Raw genomic sequence first — 5,937 nt, 5'->3', positions numbered from 1 at the left:
ATTTATCCTCTTTATGCTTTGTCAAAGTATGTGTACATAAAATGTATCCTGAAATCTTTGAGATAGTATCCTGTCCTATCCCTCCAAATAGTTCTGCTTTCTTGGGGTTAACTGATCTATCTTCGGGAAGGATTTAGTGCTTTTACCTTCCTACCTCTTGATAATTATAATCACATGAGGTTACCTATCCTCTTACCCTAGCCTTTTCGCTCCCAAAGAAAATCTGGCATGTTAAACAGACTGCAGCAGCCTTTCTCAACTGGGGCTTTTCTGCACTGCAACCGAAAATGATTTCTATGGCTTTTCTCAGTTTAGACGAGATAGTACATAACATTTGGTAGGGAGGTTAATTGATTGCATGGAGTGGTTACATGAGGACTTTAGGAACTAATCCTGAGGACCTGTTTATCTTTTACCAAGATACAGTGGCATGATGGGGCTGGATTCCTGTTCCTCTGGTTTTGCTATGATATATCCTCCAGTAGTTTGCTCATACAAGGGAAGAGCATTTTGAGTTTTTGCATATCTGAAAACATCTTTTTTGATGTCAGGTTATGTGCTGCTTTGTAGGCTGAGTTTAAGTGCATCTCTTTTGGCCTAGTCTTTTCTGTCTTTGTATATTTTTTATGCAACCAGTTTTTCTGAGAGCTAATTAAGATTGCTTTATTGCTAGTATCCTGGAATTTTATAAGGTGTCTTGTCTGGTTCTGGGCCATCTCCTGCGAAGATTTAGTAGCTTCCAAATGCTTCTACTTGGTTCTTTGGGGAATGTAGTATCTAAAGTCTGAAGAAACTTTCTCATCCCATTCATTGTTTATTAGTTTCCTACACCTCTAGCCTGCTTATCTTTTATATTAATTAGGAGGGTGGTACTGGCTGACTGTTCCAGATACTTTGATGGGGGTTTTCCAGAGTAAAACTTATTTTTGGAGGGTGAGGAATAATGGTGTATTAGCCAGTAGTATCTCAGTTTTCAGGTGTTAGGTACCTCTTCTAGTCATTTCGTGGATGACTTCTAGTGGATTTCATCATTGATAAGTTTCTTCTCATCGGCCTTCTCTATTGTAGCCTGTAGCATGGGGAAGTCACTGGGCCAAGGATCAAACCTTTTCTACAGCAGTGACAAGGCAGGAACCTCAGTTACTAGGCCACCAGGGAACTACTTATATCTTTACTGTAATGGAAGCTCAGTAGGAGATAGAAAATGTTCTTTGACTGGAAAGGATGTTTTTGTTGTACCTTTGATTTTTTGAAAAATCACCTGCTTTAAATTGATAGGACAAGCCCAAATCACATAACCATCCTACATTTTAATTAGAAAGTTGCTGTGTTTAAATAATGCCACAGGGAACCTATGTATGTTGTAAGTTGAGTCCTTTCTTCCCTAGTGTTGGAGTATGTGATGTCGGAGTGATAATTGTTAGCAGAAGTTACTTAATAACATAATCAGAAATAGAAATATACGTTCTTCATAATGTCTTTTTAAGAAATTCTTTTGCATAATGTCTTGAAATTTAAGTCAATTTTTGAGTTCCTTTATGTAGAAGTTAATTTTGGTTTACTTGATAAGGCTTTTATGTGGCAAGAAACCTGAAAGGGACCTCTAACCGTCTGAGAGCAAGTAATTGGCCTTACTCTTTGTCCAGTTTCTTAGCTCATTAAATAGAGCTAATCAAATGCAGATAGGGCTTGGGTTTTGGAAGGGCAGGAATTAGATGATTTCTCTGTGGCTCAAATCATTAAGATATGAGCCAACTAAATATGATAGTAATTTGAAATCTGAACTGCTTCTAGGGTTGTGACTTGCCTTTGTATGGTACACACTATTAGGTGAGATTGGCCATAGTTAGATCAATATTGGTTTAGTTGAAAACGATTAGGATAACCTACCATGGAAAACACTTTTTATTTTTATTTTTAAAGCTTTTTTGGAGTTTTATGAGACCAATAAAACAATTGCTTTTCCATTGTTCCTACTATTACTCATTGATTTAAAGTAGAGGGAGCTGTAAGAAAAGCTGGTTTATTTGTTTGGGAATTAAAATGCTTTTAGCAGGAATAGTAATTGGTTTAGGTGTGTCTGGAGCTTGAGTCTTTCTTGTTGAGGGAATAACTTCAACTTAAGCTAGTCTGTTGCATATGTTGCCTTGATGGCTTAGTCCTCTGTAACAACACCATGTGTTACTCTACAGACTTTTTTTTTTTTTTCAATCCCATTATTGCCTCCACTTGTGCCTAACTTTGGAAAACTTTTCAGAGCAGAGGTTGATGTCTTAGCAACCCTGAAAGTAGCTATTTCGAGTGTAAGTATCCTAAATTCAGATTTTCATACAGTGGTATTTCAATCCACTGTTGGCTACATCTTTTGGCCAACGGACTCCCCTTCACACTGCTACTAACATCAGACTCCAGTAAGTAGGAAGTAAGAATGGCATTTAGAGACCACAGCCTGGGTGGGAGTGAGGCTCATAATCCTGAGCTCAGGAATTGTTAGCAGACTTTATCTGGGGATGATTAGATCAGACCCCTTTGGAAAAGCAAGAGGAACACTAATAAGCACTAGGAGGACAGAGATAGACTTGTCAGCGTTTGCAGGAAGCTTCTCTCCATTTAGTATCTTAATCACATGCGGTTAAGCCATGAGGAAGAACTCTATACACAGGTAGGTACCTAAGGCCTGAAACAGCACAAGGTAGGTTAGTAAAGTAAGGCCTTTTGGGGGGTGCAGATCCGGCTGTCTGAATTAGTGGGTAGTGCAAATAGTGGTTTATGGGATAAGGGCTTTTTGTCTTTTTAGGGCTGTAGCCATAGCACATGGAAGTTCCCAGGCTAGGGGTTGAATCGGTGCTACAGCTGCCTGCCTACACCACAGCCACAGCAATGCTATATCAGAGCTGTATCTGACCTATACCACAGCTCACGGCAACGCTGGATCCTTAACCCACTGAGCAAAGCCAGGGATGAAACCTGCAACCTCATGGTTCCTAGTTGGGTTTGTTACCACTGAGCCATGATGGGAACTCCCTGGAATAAGGTTTCTAATGGTGTGTCTTAAAGCTTGCAGAAGCTACTAGCTTGAGGCAATGGGCCGGGGCGGGGGGATGTGTTAAGAGTCACGCCAAAAAAAGTTGGTCTGGGCTGTGGAGATGCAGGGTTATAAATAAAGTTCAGAAAGTCTAAGCCTATTTCCCAGGCAGATCTTAACCAAAGAACCAGTTGCTCCCTGACACATAAACTTGTTAGTAGATCCACCGTTTTTTAGAAACTAAGCTTTTTTTCATAGGGAAGTTCCCAGTCCAGGGATTGAACCTGTGCCACAGCAGTGACTACGCTGGATCCTTAACCCTCTGAGCTACCAAGGAACTCCTGTCATACATTTTAATGCTGTGAAAATACCAAGAGCTGGTTTCCAGACCATTTTCAAGCTGCATCTGTGATAAGGGTCTAGAGTAATGAACAATAAAAAAAGGTTAACCCCTCCAGGGTTTGCCTTCCATTGGGCAAGCAGCATACATTCTCAGCTCCCCTTAGGACAACCAGAGATTTTGCAGATGAGAATCTGCTCAGAAAACAATTTGCTCAAACCTAGAGCTGGCAATTGAACGTAGGTATGCCGTCTCCGAAGCCAAACTAGCACACAGCCACCTGGCCTCAGCTGCTGTGCTTGGACTGATACCATTTTTGTTTTCCTTACTGCTGCTGTTGCACCATTTCAATGTATCACCTGCAGTAAATAAGCTTTTCAAAAAGTAAACTGGAATTTGACCCTTAGTTTCGAAGCCTTTGATAAATTGCCAGGTGGGTATATCCACTGTTGAGTACTACTTGGAGTAATACTGATAAGAGCAACAAGGGATGAGGATAAATCTCAAACAGGCTAAGTCAAAGAAGCCAGACACAAAAGAACATGCACTATGATTCCATTTCTGTGAAACTAGAATCGTGCCAGCAGGTTAATGAGGATTTGAGACTAGTGATGGATATGGGGAGGTTGCTTGAGAAAGGTGTCTACATAATTACATTTGTCAAACTCCAAGTACTCTTAGAGGAGATGCTTTTAAGTATTACATAACTAGTGTCTAAAAAGGCCTTTGAGAGCTACCTGTTGGCTTCTGACAGGTGCCATTACCTGTTTTCACCTTCTTGCCACTCTTGGTTAATTAACCCTGCCTGTCATCTAGCTTTTTCCTGCTTGTAGGCAATTGACAATTTATGCCTAGAATATTTTGCATGGCTTGGCTTTCCCATCTTTGGGTCTTAACCTAAATAGGTCTTTTCTATCCTGTTGGTTTCCTTCAAAGTATTAGTTTGAACTTATCTCTTGGCTTATTTGCCTACTGCCCATCTTCCTTAGTAGAGGTAAAGTGCTTTGTAAAAGCAGAAACCTTGTTAGTCTGCATCCAGGGCCTGACACAAAAAATGACTACATAGTGACTACCAAATGAGTGACCCTATTAAGTGCTATGTGAACATGTCAAATTCAAATAGAAAAGGCTCATTTAAGAAGATTCATCTGGGAGTTCCTGTCGTGACTCAGTAGTAAGGAACCCAACTAACATCCATGAGGACCTCTTTCAGTGGGTTAAGAAGCTGGTGTTGGCATGAGCAGACTTAGATCTTTCTGTGGCTGCGGCATAGGCTGGTGGCTACAGCTCCAATTCAACCCCTAGCCTGGGAACTTGCATATGTCGCGAGTGCAGCCCTTGAAACACCCTCAAAAAAAAAAAAAAAAAAAAAACTCACCTGCATGGTAAATTGATGGGTTTGAAGGTGTGAATGATGGAGAAAAGGGAAATGACAGGATTTGGAGTCAAAAGAGATTCTCAACCATAAATTGAGAGTGATCCTACCTTCCAACTTCATGAAATTGTGGAAAAGAAAAAAAAGTGATAATAACCTGGAAAACAATTGGGATTATTAATGACAGCTAAAACATTTGGCACCTTCATTGTGCGCCAGACTCACAACACAACTATTGTTACTTTTCTTAGCCATGGTTTGTCGATGAGGAAGCAGTTACTGAAATTGATGAGTAAATGTTGGAAGCAATACTCAAAACCAGGGCCTCTTTTTTTTTTTTTTTTCCTGGCTGCACCCACAGCCAAGTTCCTGCACCACAGCTGTGGCCATACGGGATCCTTGTGCCAAAAGGGGACTTCCCAGGACCTTTGGGTTTATACTGTTGCTCAGAATTTCTCTTGACTGGACATTTGGATCAATCTTATTGGGGTGATGGCTTTATTTGTGAAAAACACTATCTGAGTCTTGAAAAAAATTGCAAGCATTTTAGAACATAATTATACACCCATTCCATTCAAAAGTAATAGAAAATAGCAGTAGTATAGGAAACTGGAAGTATGGTTCTTAGCCAGGAGATACTTCAAACACCCCACTTTCGTAAGCCAAAACCACCTCTTGAATGTTCTGTCAGAGGGCTTTATAAAGCAAGCTCAAGGATGGTGGTGATGTCTCAGGCCCCAAGGGCAGCATTTCTATGCCTGTTTTGTGGTTGGTCATCACATCCTGTCTTACCAGTTCTGGCAATGAGAATGTCTAAGTTCAGTCCAGTGCTTCACACAACTTTCTCCATCACTCAGCACTTGGTTTTAAAAAGGTTTTCTACACTTGTGTTCAATGCGGAAACAGGCTATCTTTAAGATAGCTTCAGCTTTGAAAGGGAACTTAAAATAGCTTGCAGGGTGGCCTGATAATCAGAACAATTGCTGATATTTCATTTTCCATGACTCTAGGAAGTAGCACTGTTTGACAGGGCCTACCTTAGTTTTGCTGGAAGTGAAATGGGGATAGCAACCCTAGCCAATGGTGCAAGAAGGTTCTTAACCAAATAGTCTGATTCCTGCGTTTTGCCTTTTGAGCTTGTTCAGTTTCTTTCATGCTATGACTGTTTCCCTTAGTATCAATCAGGCCAAGCAGAGC

Source organism: Sus scrofa, chromosome 16 (genome assembly GCF_000003025.6).
Source record: "Sus scrofa isolate TJ Tabasco breed Duroc chromosome 16, Sscrofa11.1, whole genome shotgun sequence".
Lineage (NCBI taxonomy): Eukaryota > Metazoa > Chordata > Mammalia > Artiodactyla > Suidae > Sus > Sus scrofa.
This window is presented reverse-complemented; position numbering follows the sequence as displayed.